Source organism: Perognathus longimembris, chromosome 6 (assembly GCF_023159225.1).
Source record: "Perognathus longimembris pacificus isolate PPM17 chromosome 6, ASM2315922v1, whole genome shotgun sequence".
Taxonomy (NCBI): Eukaryota; Metazoa; Chordata; class Mammalia; order Rodentia; family Heteromyidae; genus Perognathus; species Perognathus longimembris.
In genome coordinates, this window is record NC_063166.1 from 34,205,785 (window position 1) to 34,227,836 (window position 22,052).

The 22,052-nt window shown below is 41.2% G+C and overlaps 1 protein-coding gene across 1 annotated transcript in view; it reads right to left on the minus strand.

The window, feature by feature from the left end:
* Cdyl (chromodomain Y like) overlaps nt 1–22,052 on the minus strand; it is a 141,092-nt gene that overhangs the window by 24,829 nt on the left and 94,211 nt on the right. The window lies entirely within an intron of this gene.

Sequence of the window (22,052 nt, forward strand, 5' to 3'; positions counted from 1 at the left end):
CTAGCCTTGAGAAAAAAAAAAGAAGCCAGGGACAGTGCTCAGGCCCTGACCTGAGTCCAAGGCCCAGGACTGGCCAAAACAAACAAACAAAACAAAAACAAAAACGTGGCACTGCACACATTATGTAAAATGCACTTTTCAAATGTATAGTTCAGCAGCATCAAGTATATTTACACTGTTGTGTAGCCATCACCATCTCTAGAACATCCCCCATCTTATCAAACTGAGAGACTCCCTACGCCCATCCTCCAGTAACCACTATTTTCCTTTTTCTGCCCCCAAATCTGACTGCTCTAGGGATGTCTCATAAATAAAAGTACACACTTGTATTTTGGTGGCTGGCTTAATTCATTGAACAAAAATGTTTGCAAGCTTGGCTACCCATGCTAGTCAGTGAATCACATTCTATAGGGTCACATTTTCTTTACTTGCCAGCTGAGGACTCCTGGTTTAATTTTCCCGGTGAGCTATTCTGACTATTGTGATGACGCATAGGACCTCTGTTTTCAATCCCAACACGTGGTAATTCTAGGTTTAATTTTCAAAAGTTATCTTTAGTATTTTCCTAATTACCCCCAGAATGTGTTTAATGAATAATTATGATCAAACTCTTCAGAAAGATTTAAATTATAGGCTTTTGATCACTTCCTTGTTAAATTTCTTCACATTAGTATTCCTGGGAAGGGCAGGCAGAGGAGAAAATGTAAAAACCCTCTAAATACTGGACAGTGGTTACTAAAGTGCAAAAGTCAGTCTTGGGGGTATTGGTCCTGGGACTTGAACCTAAGGCCTGAGTACTGGCCTTGAGCTTTTTTTAACTCAAGGCTAGAACTCTACCACTTCAGTCACAGTTCCACTTCTGACTTTGTAGCTAACTGGAGATATGAATCCCATGGGCTTTTCTACCCAGGCTGGTTTAGAACCTCGATCCTAAGATCTCAACCTCCTTGAGTAGTTAGAATTATAGGTATGAGCCATCCATGCCCAGTCATAACCAATTTGGAAGCTATCTTTGTCTAGAGACAAGACCCTTGTAAAAAGTCGCTCATTTCTCTGCTGCCTCCAGGCAAATCCTGTAGTACTGAGTGTACAGAGGCAACACACTTCCCTTCGGGGACAGTTCTACCTCATTAAGCCTGGGCCTTCCATTCTGAGTATGAGCCTTGATCTTAAAACACACACACACACACACACACACACACACACACACACACACACACACACACTCAAGAGTTTGCAGAATGACTTTTGACAACAGGATAAACAGAACACTCGTTGACAATATTAGTGTGCATTACAAAAAAAAAAAAAAATCCTGAGTACAGCTAGAGATGACCAAGTGTCCTTGCCCTTGGTTTTAAGGTTTTGTAACAAAGGTCAGTACTCTAGATATCTGTGTACTTTCTGCCGGCTTTAATCTGCATTCTGTGCTATGCTGAGCTCCTCAAAGAGAGCTAATCCCTAAGGGGATTTAGATTTCCAAATCTACCAAAGCAAGAACTCTTCAATAGCCCAAAAGACATCCAAGTGCCCATCTTTACTTAGTTCTTCAAATCATACACAATGAAGCCGTTACAAAGCTATTGGTTAAAATCAACATTTTAGAATCAAAGTTAAGAATACTGAGGAAACTTAATTCTTTAAAAACGAAATGTATTATTTGAAAAAAAATGGAAACCTTTATTCAAGTAAGATCAGTCTTTTAATGACAGAAAAATTCAAACTATTAAGTTTAGCTTTACATTTGACAACTCAAACAAAAACTTATTAGCAATATAAACGGTACCATTCTAACTAAGCCTAACAGGACAAATTCCCAAAGTAAAATTTAAAAGACAGGCAATATTTTAGATCTAGTTTATTTCCTCATTAATATTTTCACAAATAGGTCAAATATCAAGAGAGGGGAAAAACAATAACAATCTGTATGTTACAATGTCACCTGAAAGTGCCCCCCTCCCAAAAAAGGAACAGAAAATCAACATACACATTTGATTAGCATGAAAAAAGTGAACTTAAGAAGGTAAAACAAAGACAACAAGAATAATAGAACAAGAATGAGAGGCTGGGGATATAACTGGTGCACATATACCAACAAGGCTCTGGGTTCCATCCTCAGCACCATCAAAAAATTGGATAATAGTAAGATTTTATCAACATATAATTCTCTAGCAGTGGGATCTTATTTTAGATCACACCAGAAAAATTTACTTCCAGCAAAAATGATGATACTTGGTCATGGGATCGAATTCTCTCAACACTTTCTTTATAATGCTTAACTTGACTTTTAGAACCAACCAGCTTTTGTAACTAATATTTTTGTAAGGTAATTGACTACAATCTAGTTTCTATTTTATCAGTGGTGCACAGCCATTAGCTTCAAGTCCTAGATATTAAAGATACTATTTTGGTTAGATACATGTACACTAGTTATCATCAAACTTCTACTCCAAAGAAAATTAACTCACAATTTAGTCTGGTATATACTAGGCTGACATGTTACATCAGTGCTGTTTTCCACCCCTAGTACAAAGATACCTTTCTAAAAGGAGTAAAAAAAAATAAAATAAATGGTTACAGAGTCAGGCCAAGTTCATATATCATGTTGATACTCCCACTGAAGTTTATATGCTCTTATAATGCCAACAGCAATAGGCTAGGAGTGAAAATCTGTTTGTCTACACTTGTCACTGCCATTTTGATAACTTCCCGAGTGTCAAACATCAGCACACTGCATCAGAGTATTAAATCGGAAATAGTTTACTGGAATAATGGTTATAAGTGGAGTAATAGCTATGATCTCAAATGCTTTCACACTAAGCACTGTATTTCCATGTTATAGAACCCCCCAAAAGATGAAAGAGGCCATTTATGCCACAAAGGTCTGGTACAACAGGTAACCCCCCCCCCCACACACACACACACAAGAGGAAACCAGAGGTGAGATCCAACACCAAAAATTGCCAGACCTATATAGTTAGTTCCTAAAAACAGGCTTCAGAATTGCTTTGGGGTTTCTGGGCAACAGAGCAAAAGAAACCTGTACTTAGAATGTCCAAGAGAAATTCCTCCCTGAGGGTCTTCAAAACAAAACAAGTGAATACATATAAAAGAAACTCAAGCACCCAAACCCCAGGAGAACAAAACAGCCTCAAAAGCCTAGGACTCCACCTGACACAGCAGGCCCCAAACTCAACAAAATCCACAAAGTTCATAAAAGCAATGGCTTTCTTAGCATGTCCCACAACAAATTCTTCCCTGGAACTTTAGCACAAAGGTACTCCTGTGGGCTTGTAGGACTAGCCTGTGAGGGCAGTGAAAGGCCCAGTGAAGGGTGCCGGTGTCATAGAGCTGTGTGGGCTGTAGAATCTCCAGTCACTGGGCCAGCCCAACCTCTTTGAATTGATAAAGTAACATAAGAAAAGAAATAGTCATTAACAGGCTGTGAGGGCTGGAGATGTTCCTGGAGTGAATCACTCTTAGTATGAATGGGCAGGCATTAGAAGGGGAAAGCAGGTCCTGGACACAGGAACTGCCAACTTCATCTCATCACTCACCTTCAGGAATTCTTTTCTCACCTTTCTATTTGTTTTCAGACCACAGGATTGAGCCTTCACTTCATCCAGTGAAGCTTTGGAGAATTAATTGTTCTGGGTTGTGGTTGCTTAGTCTTTTTGTCTATATCAGGCCAGATTTCCTAACTATATGAACATTTAAAGAAATCTTACTCACAAAAACCTAGATTTGGGGGCTGGGAATATGGCCTAGTGGTAAGAGTGCTTGACTTGTATACATAAAGCCCTGGGTTCGATTCCCCACCACCACATATATAGAAAACGGCCAGAAGTGGTGCTGTGGCTCAAGTGGCAGAGAGCTAGCCTTGAGCAAAGAGAAGCCAGGGACAGTGCTCAAGCCCTGAGTCCAAGGCCAAAACAAACAAACAAATCTACCTAGATTTTATATTTAAAAAGTGCCCTCACAGCTAAGTTTTTTTTATAAAGTACAATCGTTTATTTCAGGAGAGTCCTATGCAATTTGTATCATTCCAAACACTTTGCCATTTTGTTTTCTCAAAAAGATTTTAAAGTAATCTTTGTGCACTGAAAGTGTGAAACTATCAGTTAATCATTGTAATATTAAAAGAAATACAGTTTATCAAATCTCTAAAGCAACAAGTTCTCTAATGTCAGGGCCACACAAGGTGTGCATGTTTGCATGCTAATAAACATTCAAAGCAATAAAACTATGAGAAATTCAAATCTAGGGTTCTATTTCAGAGAAATATACAAAGATTTCCATTAATTGGCAAAAAGATAACTTTGTGCAGTGTGTTTGAACAGTAGGATGTACCTGCCCCAGGAGCCAGCATGACACTCAGCACAGTGAGATGGAAATCCTTGCACATAAACCACACAGAGAACAGGGTTAAAAGCAAAGGAGAGCTTCAAAAACTAGCTGTTGCATCCTTAGTCATTCTCACCTACTTCTGTTTCCCAGAAAACACTGAGAAAATCTACTCTTATCTACTCTCTGCATATGTAGACATTGTGAGGTAGATGCCAGGCTTTTCCTGCTACATTAAGACACATCTAGGGGCTGGGGATATAGCCTAGTGGCAAGAGTGCCTGCCTCGGATACACGAGGCCCTAGGTTCGATTCCCCAGCACCACATATACAGAAAACGGCCAGAAGCGGCGCTGTGGCTCAAGTGGCGGAGTGCTAGCCTTGAGCGGGAAGAAGCCAGGGACAGTGCTCAGGCCGGGAGTCCAAGGCCCAGGACTGGCCAAAAGAAAAAAAAAAAGACACATCTACATCTGTGCATGAGCACTCATCAGGGTAGTTTTTAGTCATGAAGTTGGTGGTGTCAGGTCACAGCAGGTCCAGCTCTAGTCCACTATGGATACCATCCAGATTGTGCTCTGATAAGCCACCTCAGAGGCAGCTCCACTCATGACCCATTCTGCAAGAACAAAGAAACATCTAGCTGCTATTCCCCACTCTACTCTCTACTCCAGTTTAGCAAGAACTGAGTAAAAACTCCATAGTACTCTATTCCTAGAGAAAGCCAAGGGCATGAAGAGAGAAGTCTTCTATGACTAAGTACATATAGGGTCAGTTGTACTGGTGTAGAGATTGCAAATAGAAAACTTCCCTATAATTGGAAATTATAATTGGAGTAATCCGAATCTTCACTGAAAGCATACAGCGCAAAGTTTGGAGGAATTTGCAGCTTAGGTACCCTGACAGCTACCACAAAGTAGAACCTACACACAGGTCAAGTTGACTAGATTCACTAATCACATCAGCTGCCTGAGGAGAGCTATGACCATCTCTAGGCATATTATAAGTCTTAATGTTTCCTGTTTTCCAAGATATCCAGGAAAAAATAAAATAAAATGGACAAAGGTGAAGAAAAAAAAACACCTATAACTTAGAAGAAGTAAAGCAATCAACAGGACCAAGATTAGTCCTGTCATATGGAAACATAAACTATAAAAAGTGCTGAGGGACCAATTAAAAAAGGTAGTGACTTGCACAGCTCTTTGACTGTAACATATTATAACACTGGGGGGAGGGAGTTAATTTTTGAGTCAAGGTCTCACTAGTAGTCCAGACTAGGCTCTAACTTACCATCGTTCTTTTCCAGTCTCCCAAGTGCTGACATTACAAGAATGCATCACCTGCCTATCTTAATATAATTTTAAGGGATACTTATACTATATGTTGATTCCTACAATCTGCTTTGTAACATCAGAAGCAGCCTTACACATCTAACGATTACATCTCCTGACTGCTTCATGAGGCCACAATGAGTGGCCTAGACCTGGACCACCTCCGCTTGTATATCTGTGCAATGTGATGTTTATGCCCTAATTCAGGACATCTCCCTATATCAGTATTGTTATCCAGGTATGAATCATCCCCAGCTCAGCCATATATATGTTGACATGTGTGTGTCATTTGTACTCTGCACAGGTGCCTACGTTAGGGGTAGGTACGTAATGCCTCACCACAATCTGCAGCCTTCAATATCTTCCAGCAATGAAGTTATCCCTTTCTCACAAATTCTGCCACAATTTTTCTCCATTTGTAAACAGCTCAGGGTTCTCTAAGTTATATCCTTTATTGTATTTGAAATTTCAAAACAAGTGTGAATAAAAGTGAAAAAATAGTGATTTTAGGGAAAAAAGTCTTGAAAATGATGTAATTTCTACTTTAATCATGTGATATTGGTGTGCCTGTAAACATGATTGCTTTCCACATTTAAAACAAATAACCACTCCCACCTCACCTCTATTCACAGGATAGCATCAGTTTCCAGTCCTCACATCCAACAGTTCACTACAACAATCTTTCACTACAGTACCTTTTAAAAAGATAGGCTTCCTTTTCGTAGATATATAAGAACTAAAACTAATAACTGCTTATCTTGTCATATTAACATGCACCTTATCTTTGAAATCCATTGCCTAGAAAGAACAACGAAGTATCTACAGATCTGAGAGGCTTTTCCAGATGGACTGGAAATTCAACCTCAACAGGGACTTGAAAAAAATTGGCACACATCAAGATAACTCACTGAAGTGTCTCTAATGCTGTCTGTGCCCAAGTCCTTTGAGGCAAATTTTAAAATCAGTAATTTTGAGGCATTTTTATCTACAACATTGTGGGGGCTTGAAAAGCTCATGTGATACAAGGTAATTTTATATTAAAAACACATAATTTGGGGCTGGGAATATGGCCTAGTGGCAAGAGCGCTTGCCTCCTACACATGAAGCTCTCGGTTCGATTCCCCAGCACCACATATATGGAAAACGGCCAGAAGGGGCGCTGTGGCTCAGGTGGCAGAGTGCTAGCCTTGAGCGGGAAGAAGCCAGGGACAGTGCTCAGGCCCTGAGTCCAAGGCCCAGGACTGGCAAAAAAAACAAACAAGCCATAATTTAAATACTATTTTTTTTAATCTTGCCAACTCAAACTTCAGCAATTTCTTATGTGCCAGCAACTTTAGGACCAAAAGCAAGCCAAGGGCCAGCAAGCGTTTATTTGGTTCCTAAAGACCCTCTTTTAGTGCCATAGCCTTTTAAAATTTAGACCATGTTAATTTTTGGAAAAGAATTGCATCATTTTTCTTACATAGTTCTCCAATGACTCCAAGGAGTAAAGAAACCAACTCTGAATTTATAAAACAGCAGAGTGGCTAACTTTTATTTTGATAAGAATACTGGCGGCTTGAACTTAGGGCCTAGCTGCTGTCCCTGAGCTTTTTCACTCAAGGCTGGCACTCTACCAGTCCAGCCATAGAATCTCAGACTTTCCTGCCTTGGCTGGCTCTAAACAATGATGCTCAGATCTCAGCTACCCTGGGTAGCTAGGATTATAGGTGTGAGCCACCAGCACCTGGTTGTAGTGCTGGGGATGGAACATAGGTCCTCATGTGCACCCTTCAATTAACTTTTGGTTCTCTAAGTAACAGAAGTTAGTATAATGTTCACAAACTTGGGCTGGGAATGTGGCCTAGTGGTAAAGTGCACCTTGTATACTTGAAGCCCTGGGTATGATTCCTCAGCACCACATATATAGAAAAAGCCGGAAGTGGCACTGTGGCTCAAATGGTAAGAGTGTTAGCCTTGAGCAAAAAGAAGCCAGGGACAGTACTCAGGCCCTGAGTCCAAGCCCCAGGACTGGCAAAAAAAAAAAAAAAAAAAAAAAACCAAAAAACAAAGATAATGCCATTTTCTCAATTCTTATTCACTGGCCTTGTGAAGGCAGGGCTTTGGAATCTTGTAGTGATTGTGTTTTAAGGACTATGTTCCATGTTTATATTTGGTGTGGTTTCCTTCCTTGTGTTTCTCATATGCTAACTCCTACCTCAAGGTTTATTCCACAAGCATGACCTTGGTAAATTCTAGTCTCTGGCTGCCCGATCCCCCTGGTCCCAAGATCAAATGACAATCTGATGTGCACCTTCTCTAGCACAAGGCCCTCTGATGGTTTCTCTAGAGTTGAGAAGAATATAGGTCACATGAACAATCCTGCCTTACTCAAGAACTTCCCCCACCCCATTTGGTTGTAGATAAACACGGCAGGGGGGTGGGGTAGGGGGTGGCTCTTGTTGATCTGCTCTCCCTTTTCACCTGGAGGTGAAATGAGCAGTTAGCCCCTCTGCTCTATGAGGACATTTGGGGAATTAGCAGACTTCCTACTTACCACCTTCCCTCCCAGGGGAAGCTGAGAATGGCCCTGTAATATAGTGGAGGTTCCTGCAGATCCCCCACTCATAAGCCATACTGAAGCAGCCACTTTGGACACTATCTGTCTTTGAACATTACTCAGTCCAAATGTCTAATTAAATACCTCTCCCATAGCCAGTGTGAGCTGTAGGGGAGAGGGTGAGGGCTGAGGATTCCCTATCTGTGACTGCTTCAGGGCCTATTCCACAGTTCATCCCCAGCTCCACAACAACACCAAGGCATATTTACTGCCCCCTGAAATCTTGGATGACAAGGCTTGGATTTTCTGCAATAGTGATACCCTTGAACGTACTGTTCTTCTTTCTACTTGCCTGATGTCTTCCATAAAATAAAACAAAACACTGTACTTCCAAACTGAAATATGTCTTAGGTCCTTTTTCAAGAAAGGTCTAGAGGTACATAAATTGTCAGAAATACTTCATGATCTCCTTTAGGTCCTGGCTCCTCCCTTCTACCCAGCTCATCACTCCCAATACTGCTACCTTACAAACCCAACCAGTCCTTCCCTCTCTTTATAGAATTCTTTTTTTTTTTTTTTTTTGGCCAGTCCTGGACCTTGAACTCAAGGCCTGAGCACTGTCCCTGGCTTCTTTTTGCTCAAGGCTAGCACTTTGCCACTTGAGCCACAGCGCCACTTTTGGCTGTTTTCTATATATGTGGTGCTGAGGAATCAAACCCAGGGCTTCATGTATATGAGGCAAGCACTCTTGCCACTAGGCCATATTCCCAGCCCTCTTTATAGTATTCTTTTAGAACTCAACCAGACATACTTGCTCTTCCAACTTGAGAACCCTTTCTCTCCAGTCACACTGGAGCACAAACATGCTGCGCGAAGTTACAGACTCTTTATAGCTGGCTTCTTTCCACCTGGGAAGTGCCAGCTCTAGGGCAGCATACCAATGATACAATCATATGTGTTTTGATTCAGGCACTCATTCATCAGTGAGTTCTCCTGGCCAGGCATACAGAGATAAAATCATGGAGTTGGCCTTTTAGAAAGTCAGTCCAGCAGAAAGAAAACCAGAAGAAAATCAGCACCATAACTTAACCTGAGCAGGTAACCACAGACTGGCATTGGCATTACTCAAGGTGCTGACCCTACAGGGCTGAATAGATGTTACAGCTTAAAGGAATAGACTAGCATGCTAGGCCTGCAGCTAGAACCACAGATGAGCACTGTGAAGCTGCAGGACAGAGGGGAGGAGGGGATGGTAAGGTGGCAGTCAGGGGAGGCTTCTTCTAGAAATTACCAGTGATCTGAGAAGAGGAACACAGGAGTTAACCAGATTAAAAAGAATGAAAAGGAAAATGGATATATGTGCAAAACCACAAGGAAGGGGAAATTAACATGTTGAGTTGTACAACTAAAGATAATATTAAAACAAAACAGGGCTGAGGATTTAGCTGAATGGGAGAACTCTTGCCTAGCAAGCACAAGGCCCTAAATTCAGTCCTCAGCTCTGAAAAACAAAACTAACAAACCCATGAGGGAGGAGAAACTGGCCAATTCTTTAAAGTGAAGAAGCTGAGTAAGCAATGAAGGACTAGCCCTACAGGAATCTGCCAGATTATAGTATGAAGTTTGAGTTTTTCTCAAGCATATCAAAAAGTCAAGGAAGCAAGATATATATTATTCATAATTTACATGTATGATCCTTCTGGTGGCTATCTGCAACAATGAACTGAGAAATGGCAAAGGGGAGAGGGGAGAAGGGGAGGAGGTCAATTGCTTTGGTCTAGATGATGGCAATGAGAGGTCACAGAGTGGTGTGTGCTTGATGACATTAAGAATATGGGGTGGGGCAAGGAGCTAGGAGCTGGTGGCTGATGCTGGTAATCCTAGTGACTCAGGAGACTGAGATCTGAGGACTGCAGTTCAAAGCGAGCCAGGCAGGAAAATCCAAGACTCAAATCTCTAATTAGCCACCAGAAAACTGAATTGGTGCTGCAGCTCAAAGTAATAGAGTGCTAGCCTTGAGCAAAAAAGCTCAGGGACAGTACTCAGACCTTGAGTTCAAGTTCCACAACTGATTTGCGGGGGTGGGGGGAGGGCGGTAATGGGGCAAGGAGAAGAATGGCTCTTGGCTTGGGAGGGATGGAGGCAGCACCTATAGAATTGGGTTAGTATTGACTATAAAGAGGCCAATTTTTTTTCTAGCGCTTATAATGATATGTATTATTTAAAAATGTTAAAACAAAGCTACTGGGGTGGCTGAGATTCAGGGGATTGTAATTCAAAAGCCAGTTGGGGGGCTGGGGATATGGCCTAGTGGCAAGAGTGCTTGCCTCATATACGTGAGGCCCTGGGTTCAATTCCCCAGCATCACATATACAGAAAATGGCCAGAAGTGGCGCTGTGGCTCAAATGGCAGAGTGCTAGTGGCAGAGTGCTAGCCTTGAGCGGTAAGAAGCCAGGGACAGTGCTCAGGCCCTGAGTCCAAGGCCCAGGACTGGCCAAAAAAAAGCCAGTTGGGCAGAAAAGTTCACACCAGTCCCTATACATCCAAAATAATCAGGAAAAAAAAAAAAGCCAGGCTAGAGGTATGGCTCAAGTAATTACATGACACGCATATAATATGCAAACATATGCATATGTAATGTGACATAGGCATGACACACACATGTGTATACACAGATGAAAGGCAACAGGGCATCTGTACATGGGTAGGAGGATTCCAAACCTGTGTCTTGAAACCTGTGAGAACCAGGCAAGTAGAACCTAGCAAAGAACACAGCCTCTACACAGATATGGAATGGGATAACATGCAATGAACGGTCAGCTGCAGTTAGTAGGCATCACATCCTTAGCCAGAGAATGGCAGAAGAGCTGTATGTGTATATACAAAGCTGTTGGCTGGAGGATTTGTAGTAAGTCAAAGTACATGAGGTATTGGTTGCTCTGATCAGAATTAAAAGTTTCACTTCTGATAGGAAAAGAAAAAAGACTGAGCTAAGCTCAAAGGTTGGGCATTACCTTGTAAGGAGTATTTTAAACTAGTAGAAGGTTTTACTCTAAAGAAAACATCCTAGAACCCTGGAGAGCTAGGGATGAAGATTTGTTGGCCTTCATGTCCAAGGTGTGCCATTTATACAGACTACAAGAAAGAGCAAAGGACAAATGTCACCAGAGAAATCCTGACACATGTTTGCACAAAGTAGCTAACTTAATCTGTAAAACTAAATAACTAGGCAAACTGGACCTAAGTGAACGATTTCCTTATGCTCATTTCTAAACCACCAATCTAGCTGCAAGGTGTCCCAAGAATGGCCTGCAGTCAAGATTCTAAACCATGGCCCTGACAATCACTGAGGAGGACTGAGGCAACCAAAGCTCACATCTTATGGACAGTACAGAACTTCTAAAATCCAACACAAAATGCTGGCATCAACTTGGCACTAGAGCAAATGCTGGCAATCAGCACTTATCTCACTTCTTTTACACAAGGAAACACACGCCAGTCTGCAGAGGCATGCTGTACTTTCTTCCTCACTTCCCCTGCTCTAGACAAAGGTGACACTCTGTGCCTGCAGTAGTCCAGCTTATGAGGTGCACACACCAGATATACTTGAGCCTGGAGAAGCTGTAACATGTGCAGCTTTCAAGACTGTGGGAAAAGGGCTACCCTGGGCTATCACAGCAGTACACAAATCAAATAATCAAGAAAATCCAGTGTGTAACTGCTTATTAAATGTGTATTAGAAAATCCCCTGTGAAAACTAGAAAACATACAAATTAGATTGTATGCTACATAGTCCTTCTAAATGGCTAATACAATAGGGGGAATTGATTTAGACCACTTATTGAGAACACATTTCCAGAACCTGGCATGTGGATATTTTGCAAGTACAAAATTCACTGGGGGCAATCTGTTCCCCTAGATAGAAAAAGTGAAACCACAACAAGACAAAGCTTGAGGTGATTTTACCCTCCTCTTCTTGGTTTGTTGTTATAAAGCTGTGGTGATCTGGGTAACCATACAAAGAGTTTCCCATATTTTAGAACTTTTGTTCTGTCACAGTCCTCCTAAGTGATGGAATACACTAAAAATTGTGGAGAAGACAGTTCAAGATTGTCCCAAGAGAAGACGTTGGCAGCACAAGCTGGACAAATAGTCCTTCAGATCAGCAGGGAGGAGGGGGGGAAGGGGGGAGGAGGAGGGGGGAGAAGGGGGGAGGAGGAGGGGGGGAAGGGGGGAGGAGGAGGGGGGAAGGGGGGGAGGAGGGGAGAAGAAAATAAGACCACGGCAACCACAAAGAAGAAAAAGAAATCAAAGAAAAATCAGCAGCTTAGTTCCATACACTTAGTGGCTACCTACCATGTGACATGGAATAGAAATCAAGTCCAAAATTCTTTGGTTCTCCTTCTCAGAAACTTCCAGTGTACACTCCTCACTGAAAATGACAAGAGCACAAGCCTGCTGAGCTCATCAGCATAAAAATGTACCCTAAGTATTTGGGGTAGGGCTCCGGTGGCCACAGGTCAGCTGGAATCTCACCGACATGGGCAGCTCCTGGCTATTTCCAGGCAATGCTTTGGGATTTCCCAATGGTCTAGTCAACTACATATCTTCTGCATATGGATGACATAGCAAGTAATGTTTTGACATAGTAATGATGCAGCTGATCAGGTAAACAAAGAACAAACAGCTAGGGAGGTAAAAGGTGAACCAAAAGGTGCTCTGGACATAAGTATTTTTAAAAAGTAAGGTGAAACAAAAGTTGCCAAGGATCTGTTGGTAGAGGAAAGAGAGACAATCAACAATAAAAAGGAAACAGACACCAACCAGGACAAGACTAAGGTCTCAGCTAGGAAGCAGCTTTGCAGATGCACCAACCAAGGATAAGAGTCCTCTCCCTGGACTACTAGGGAAGAAGTTCCTTAAGGTGAGGGAAATTGCAGGAGGGGTGAGCACTAGAGAACTGAGGAGTATACCACTATGAACATGACAGGTAATGTATTCCCAAGCTGCAAGGCAGGGAAGAAAGGATCCTGCAGGGATTCAGCTTGAATTGAAAACAGCCATAATGCTGTAACTGCCTCAATTACCTGAGTTACTCTGGTCTACTGCCTGCAGACTTCCACAGCACACTAGAAGCAAACCAAACATTAGACTGGTATGTGAAGCTCTATGAAAAGACCTTGGTGCAATAAGTACCAGGAATGCAGCTGGTTTCTTTGATATTGAGATAAAACAATAAAACAGGTACATCTGGCTTGGATAAAATAACCTTTTCAGGAACACTAGATAAACCCCTTTTCTTTGATCCAAATCACAGGGATGCCCTGTTCTTGCTGCTACCCTTGATTACTATTGTGTAAACCCCAACAAAACTGAACTCTGTGTTATCCTTTCTCTGCCTGCCTCCTCTGCAGCCTCTCACACCTTATAAGGTGGCTTGTTCTTTCATATTGGATTTTTTTTGGGGGGGTGGGGGGCGAGGGATAGTTCTCTAAGAAATGGGCTCTCATCCATTGGCTCCAGGTGTCTAAATCACTTCAGTTAAGATTTCTGCACCCAAAGTAAAACAGTCTTGGGGAATTTTAAACACTAGTATCTTCCTATCAATAGCTCTGTCTTTGAATAGACTTTCTTCATTTGTTAATGTGGCTGACTTGTAAAACATGATGCTTAAGAAGGGGACGTGAGAAGGAAATAAAAGTAGTATCTATCTCACACAGACAAATTACAAGAGGATGAAGAACAGCCAATAGATTCAAGTGGAAAGATGAATACAAAGCTCAGTCTTCTGGTGAGCAGCATTGGGAACAGGCCTCCATTTGGAGGATTTGATTGTTTGAACAGACTGCCCACAAGCTGGACATTACTTTGAAGGTAATAATCAAGTGATTATCAGCACAGAAGATATTCTCTGACATGCAAAGTAGCATGCTACAGTAAATGTACTTAGTAATTTTAATTGTGTCAAGACTGCTCACTTCCACTGCCTAGGTCTGCCAAGTATCTATTTCCACAGCTATTGTCATTAGCCCTGGATCTCCTTGGGAACTACTCTATCCTTCCCCTGCTTGGTTGGAGGGTCCAGAGATTTATCTCTCAAGGAACTTTTGTGGAAGAAAAATCTCCTTTTCTATCCTGACATTACTTTCCTTCTACAATAAATGAAGCAAACACAGCCCAGAAGAGGATAAGCAGCAGGCTGGGGCTTGGTAACTTGTCAGGCCCAGTGCTAGTTGTGCTTGGATCTTGGTTACGTGAGCCAAGAGATGTCACTTTTATTGACTAACTTGTTTCAATTTGTGCTCCACTATACTCATCTGAGGGAAGTGTGAATTATAAAAGTCACTTGTTACCATCATGTGTCACAGCATAAATAACTAGATAGAAGTCAGAGGTTCTAATGTAGATTTTCTCACCAAGTTTGCAGTCACTTCTATCAAAACACTTTCTCCTTTAAAACCAGTCTCATCTGTAATACAAGGTTCTATAAAGCATGGTAAAGTCAGCCTGGATAGCCTGCATATTCATTCACCTAGCCATAAGAGAATGCTACTGAAAAAAACATTCCAGAAGACCAATCCCCTGCTGCAGACAATAGCAATAAAAATGGGACTATGAAAAACAACTGGGATTTGTGGTGGGTATTCAGTTCCCACTAGTACTACAGCAAATATCAAAGCAACAAGAGAAAATTTTTTAAATTAGGAATTTAATCTAAAAAATGTGACTTTTTTCTTCTTTCCTCGTACCAGTTCAAGTTACAAATATCTTCTTGACATCTGACCTAAGAAATCCAAATTTCTTTTAAATTATACTTAGACACACTAAATTAAAGCAATATCCTTTCATACATTCAACAGTGAGCAGGAACCATAAAGTTAATGCAATTTAACTTGAGGTTTTCCAGTTCCTGAAGGCAGAGGCTAATTTGGTCTGCATCAGTGTGAGCCCATGATATCCACCCTTGAAGGACAGACACCCTTAGGAAGTATGTGTACTTCTCACACTAGGGTCTCTCATGAGTGTTTAGTAAAAGCTTGCCAACTCACTCACTGGTACAGGAAAAATCTGTACATGCCCATAAACAGGTATGCAGTCATTTAAACGAGTGAGAAGAAGGCAGAGAAAGTAAATGAGCAAAAAGCAAATTAGTAGTGAATTTGGGTTACTTAGGTGTTTCTTGTGTTGGTTTTGCCAGTTCATTAATAAGAAAACAAATGAGTAAAGTTTGAAACTGAAGTAATCAGTCTTAAAGCAGAAAATCCTCTAAGACACAAAGAGAAAAAAAAATGAAAATGCCAGTCATTTTATGCAGTATTATTTCATTCAGCAAAGGACAAGTATATAGAAAGCTCTGAAATGGCACACACTAAATTGTTTATGTTCTCTTGGGGGCACTCAGTACTCGGGAAGTAATGATAAACTTTCCATTTTTCTCCAAGTATTCCTAAATTACCTGTGTAAAAATCTGTATGTGTTACTTTTCTTTTAAACAAGGTATCTGTTAATATTTCTGCAGTTGTAGCATCAAGAAAATTTATAGGGAGAACCACGACAATTCACCCAATGTCTACAGCCATGGTTTTTGGTTTTTGTCTACAGCCACGGTTTTTACCTACAGGATCCATTCATACTACAGGATCCTTGTGGAATGTGCATGGGGGAGGATGGAGACTTTGGATGCATTCCAATGCTAAGACTATTTCTATCATCTAGATAGTAGGGAGGCCAATCCCAAAGCACCTCTGCAGAGAAACACAGACAGGTGCATTAGGTACTAGGTTCAAGCAGTAAAAAACACAAACCTTTTACAAGAATGAACTAAAATAATTTGTGGGTATTTAAAAGAAAACAAAACAACAACAACAAAAAGATGAAAGAAACCTGCCTGAGTAAGAAATGGAAGAGGTATGGGGGAGGGGGATTAAGAATTAAATTAGGTATTATTTTATGTTCACTAAAATCTATATTAAACAGGAATTATAGGGCTGGAGGTGTGGTTCAAGTAGTAGAGGGCTAGTCATGAGCAACAATCAAGTGAGCAAGAGGTCCTTCCTAAGTTCAGGTCCAGTACCAGGAGAAAAAAAAATTATAAAAGCCTAAAGACAATGTTAAGATATAATAAGCTAGAGCTGGGGGGGGGGGGGGGGGAGGGAGGAGGGGATGTAGTTCAGTGGTAGATCACATGCGCAAGTTCCTGGGTTCAATCTCCAGCACTGCACTCTTGGGATCCAGCCTTTAGACTTGGCGGGGGGGACTTGACGCCCTTCCCCCAAGCCCTAGGGGAATGCAGAAGCAGGCTCCGGTTCTCTGGGTCCGGAACCAGAAGAACCGGCTTTGCACCCAGCCCCCAACTCTCTCGCCAGCCCAGGTGCCTCCCTGTCTTGCCCTGGCTCGGCGCTTTCGAGTTAGCTCAAGGGGGTCATGTGATAGCTCTCAGCCTATCGGCGTCCTGGCTGATCGCCTTCTCTCGCTATCATTTCCCTTTACACCCGCCTTAATAAATCAGATTGCTCTGGAAGCCTTCTCCAAGACTCGCATACGCCTGGCTTTATTTACCCGTAAGGAGGTGGGCAAGCATTCTCGTTAGGCCGCGCGCACGTGAGGTCAGTACTGACCCCTCCGTCCTATCCTGGCTATCTGCCGGCCGAGTGACCAGGAGAGAGGACCAGAAAAGGGGGTGGCGAGAAACCTAGCTGAGCCTTGATCCCCACTCCGGGAGAGGCAACACGAGCCTGACACTGCACAATCCAATCGTTTTACAAATATATGCTAAACTAAGCAATTTCAAGAGTGTAGGGCTAAGGAGGTAGTAGTTGAGCATTTGCCTAGAATGTGGGTGTGCATATATATACACACACACACAGATCTATCTATCATCTTTCTATCTATAGACCTATAGAGATGTATAACTATACAGATCTCTAATATTCATATATACATGTATATATACATATATATACATAACAATCTGTACCTATACAGATCTCTATCAATACAAATTTAAAATACATTGTAAATAGAATCATTTGACAATATTATTTTTGATGAGTTCATACAGTGCTCTATAAAGCTGCAAACTTCAATGAAAATGTAACACAAGGCCAAAAAACTTGACAAGTGTCAGAATCATCTGAGTGCTTGCTAGTCTGCTGGACCTCTGACTTGAGATTCCAAGTTAGGAGGTAGGCCCTGGGCACAGTTTCCCAGGTACTTCTGGCCTGGGTACCACATGTGCCAAGTCAGTTTCTAGACTGGGAATGGGACTGGAGACTGGCTGACTGGGTAAACACTGCCAGAGTCCTATACAACCAACACTTGAAGGGCAGAAAGGATCAAGTCCCTGAGAAGCTGCTTCCCCTTACTGTTTAAGCTGATGAGCTGTCAGGCCTGGCACTCCATCTGCACTGGGCAAGGGTGGGCTGAATTCATTCCCTGACTGAAAGGAATCAGAAGATACTACCTCAAATACATTGCTTTGACATATGGATTGTTTGAGTTGAAGGCAAACAAGAAGCAATAAACAGTCTCTGCCTACTGCTTTTATGCAGGACATACATTTTCACCTGTTAAAGATGCCCCTATCTTCAACATCAGAAACCCTAATCACCACAGAGATTAATCTGAGGTGAGCCTGCACAAACATGCCTTGCTAGAAAATGGTCTTGTCCTCTATTAGTTTGCACATATTTTGACTTTCTTATAATTTGCCACTCCCAAACCTTCCTGGGCCTTTGTCTTGTCTTTCTCCACTGTTTACTGGCTGCTGTTAAAACTGTGTGGCTCTGACATTTAGTTCTCTTTGGGTGTTTCTTCTTTTTGGCAGCAATCCTTCTGAGCAGATAAAATTAAAAGTCCTCTTTTCCTATTTATTTGCCTTATTATCAGTTTAATCCACAGGTCCCAGTGACAGAATATAAGCACATAGGGTAACATTTTCTTTCTTTTTCCTGTACTTCTTGGGCTAGTTCAACTGGTTTACATTGTAGTTCACTATTACATAAAATGGGAGATTACAAAAGGGAAGCTCATACTTAAATACAAAAAACTATATGAAAGCTTTGGAAGGACTCAAACAAGGTGTGGAAAAAATGAAAACCAGAAAAGGAACAAAGTCATAGGGTTCTGCACTCAGACAATATATACAACTAATCACTTGCTCCACTTAAAAAAGCCAAACTGGAAATAGGCAATGATGCTTATTGATATGCTTGTGGCAAAGATTTCTTCCCCTTTGGTCTGTTTTTATTTTATTATTTGTTTCTGTAGCCTTCGTAAATGTAGGTACTTCCGTTCCTTAACAAAGAATAATTGAAGCAACACATGTAGATATGTCCAGTGTTGGGCCTGTTACACAGGAAGTGTTATCAAATATTTGCTGTTTTCAAAATGAGATTTTCTTAAATCAAATCTTCATACACATTTTCAATTGTTAGTCTGCTCTAAGCTGGCTTCCTATGCACTATTCTTTTCAGGTAGACACTGCCTTTGCAGCTATACTGAGAAGCCTCTAGACTGAGAAATCTCCTCACATCTTTACCTTCCACCAGGGTCAGTTTTAGAGCATTGAATACTCACTGGCCCCTTTTTGGAGTGTTGTTGCTGTGGTGTTTATGGCTCCCTGGGAATCACAAAGACCAGGAGCCAGATAATCTACCCTCATTCTCAAGATGAAGTCATACTCTGAAGAAGCCAAAACATCCCAAGTTTTTCCAAGGAGCTTCCTTAAGGCAAGAAGCTATGTGAAAGTCCTTTTTGTCACTTCCTTACTAAATCTCTTGACTTTACCTTGTTTAACAGCTAACTCCACATGGTAACAATGGCAGGATTTATTTCTAGTTCTTTTAATTTTGTTAATATCATTTTCACAATTCCCTATTGGTGGAATAATGACTGATTATATTTAAATTCATGACAGAATGAATAGTCATGATAATCCACTCTTAAAAGTAATTGCTTCTTTCGTAGAACCAATTAGGGACTTTTGTAGGACTAATTAAGCAAGCAGAGCAAGAATTCACCATTCACTTACTACAAAGAGAACTAAGAAAAAGACAAGTCATTACACTTAAAATTTTCTCCCATTTTTGAGTGAAGCAATACAGTCATCTTTTATTTTATTAGCATAAACTAATTGCATAAAGTAACAAATTTTAACTTGTAATTTTCATGGGTGCATATATTTTAATCATATTTAAGCCCCCCCCCCCATTCCTGCTGGTCCTCTTCCCCTTCTTACATAGTGCCCCTTCTACTTTCATTACTTTATTTTAAGCCGAGACCACTATGAGAGAAGACACACTATACTTAGTTTTTGTGAGTGTGGCTTATCATCTTCTTTGTCAATTCACCAACTAGTGGACACCTAGGCTGATTCCATAGTTTGGCTATTGTGAATAGTGATGCAGTAAACATGGATGTGCAAGTATTTCTATTACAGGCTGACTTTGACTTGTTTGGAAATATATCCAGGACAGAAATCACCATGATGGTTTCCAGAGTAGCTACACTATAGTATATTTCAACAAACAGTGGGGTATGGGTGCCTTTCTTCTCCACCATCCTGGCTAGAGTTTATTGTGTTTTATTTTCTTCATGATAGCCATTCTGAGTGTCATGAGACTATGAATGTAGTTTTATCCATTTTTCAAACCTTTGTTTCATCCTTAGAAACATTCACTCTTGTGGTTCATGGATACTCAAGTATTTGTTGTTTACAGTAGCAAATATATCCCTCCAACTGCCCCACCCCCAGCCCATATTAATGTTTGGAATAGGAGACAGTTCATTTCCCAATGATTCCAATGATATCTGCTTCACTTAGTTTTAGAAAAACAAATTCGTTTTCTTACAAAGTACTAAAATTAATCTGGAAAGGAAAAACAAACAACAGCTTTAAAAATTGCTATACGTGGATCAACAGAACTTCAGTATCTATTCTCTTCATTCAAGAAAGAGAAATACTTGGCTTTTTTTTTGCCAGTCCTGGGCCGTAGACTCAGGGCCTGAGCACTGTTCCTGGCTTCCTTTTGCTCAAGTCTAGCACTCTGCCACTTGAGCCACAGCGCCACTTCTGGCCGTTTTCTATATATGTGGTGTTGGGGAATCGAACCCAGGACTTCATGTATACAAGACAAGTTCTCTTGCCACTAGGCCATATTCCCAGAACATACTTGGCTTTCTAGAAGGATGTTTCTGGCCTACACTCCTTGTCATCTCAAGTTGCCCTCTTTCTCATTTGCTCTGAACTAATAGTGCTCTGAAAGGGCTCATCACCATCTTATCCTCAACGAACAACCCACTCCACTGGAATCATTTCATGTGCAGACTTGCACAGAGTCTGCTACTTGTCAGGCACAGTTGTGAAGAGGCATTCCTTCTTGGTGCTTTATAGTGCACAAATGATGGAAGTAGCACTCTGCCACAGGAGGGGGAAGGCACTACAGAGGCAAAGGAACTGAGCCCCCTGAGTCAGCAGCTATCTATCTCAGCTGCCCAAGACAGTTCAGAAGGACATGTCAACAGGAGGCCTTCAGGGGAGGCGGTGCCTGTTCTTTTCCTTATTAACCTGCAAATTTAGTTTTAGTAAGTTCATAGATGAAGCCACTATTGACCTAAACAAAACTCCCAAGTTTCCCGTATTTTCCTTCTTAGTGGAGACTCTTTCCTAGGAGCATGTAAGGATATGGAACTCTATCTGATCAACAACCAGGCACAGAAGGAAGCAGAATGTACATGAAGATTAGAAGAAAGACTGTTTCACAAAGATGTTTCACAGTCATTTCTATACTAACATACCAAGCTCATCCATTCTAACTTAAGATTCTCTACTTAAAAGTCACTTTTGGTTTAAATTGAACCCACCTTATTGACATTTTAAAATAAAAAAGTGAACAAATTCATATTTAAAGAGGAGCTACTAGCTTCCTTAGGGCAAGTTTCCTTTGTGAAAGACATTACTTGACATTATTCAAGAGCAATGTTGTTCCCTTGGAAGACATGAGTGGAGCAAAATAGTGTGGGAAGCAGTAATCAATCAAAGCTAGGTTTAGAGAAAAAGACTAAGGATCTAAACCTTGCTGGCTCAAAGTTGTGAATACTATGGATATATATCTTTGCCAAAATGAGCTCACATGCACCCAATTTTTGTGGATCATAAAAGGGCCCACTGAGCTTCTGAAGCCATTTCTGCTCCTCCTAAAACAAAACATAGCTCAAATTTACTCTCCAGAGCAGGGACTTGGGATGATTAGGCACACCGTCACTGCTACAATTCATATACAAAAGAATATGGTTATACTCCAATCAAACTTCATGTAGGACACACAAATTTTTCTGTTGTTTTCTTCCTCACTACTGGAATTTGAAGCCAAGGCCTTATGCGTCCTAGGCAGATGCTCTAAAACTTAAGCCACATGTGTGAACTTTTTGCTTTCACTACTTTTCAAATAGGGTCTTGGCTTTTTGGTCTGGGCCAGCGTAAACCAGTCTTCCTGTTGATGCTTCCCCAGTAGCTGGAATAACAGATATGTACCACTATGCCCAGTTTTTAATTGGTTGCCGCAGCTAGTCTCAAACTGCAATCCTGCCCATTTCAGTCTCCCGTGAAAACAGTAATAAGTATGAGCCACAGTACCTGGCTAACTTTTGGTTTTTTACATTTTTTCACATCTTGTTAAGTATCCTCTTTTCATTTTTTTAAGCCATTAGAAAATGTGAAGCCTCTTCTTGGCATATAAACCATACAAGTCAGGCTCAGGCTGTGGGCTGCCAACCCAGTGACATCAATATCATCAATAAAGGTGCAACCAGTCCTCCATCCAGGCAATACACTGGATGG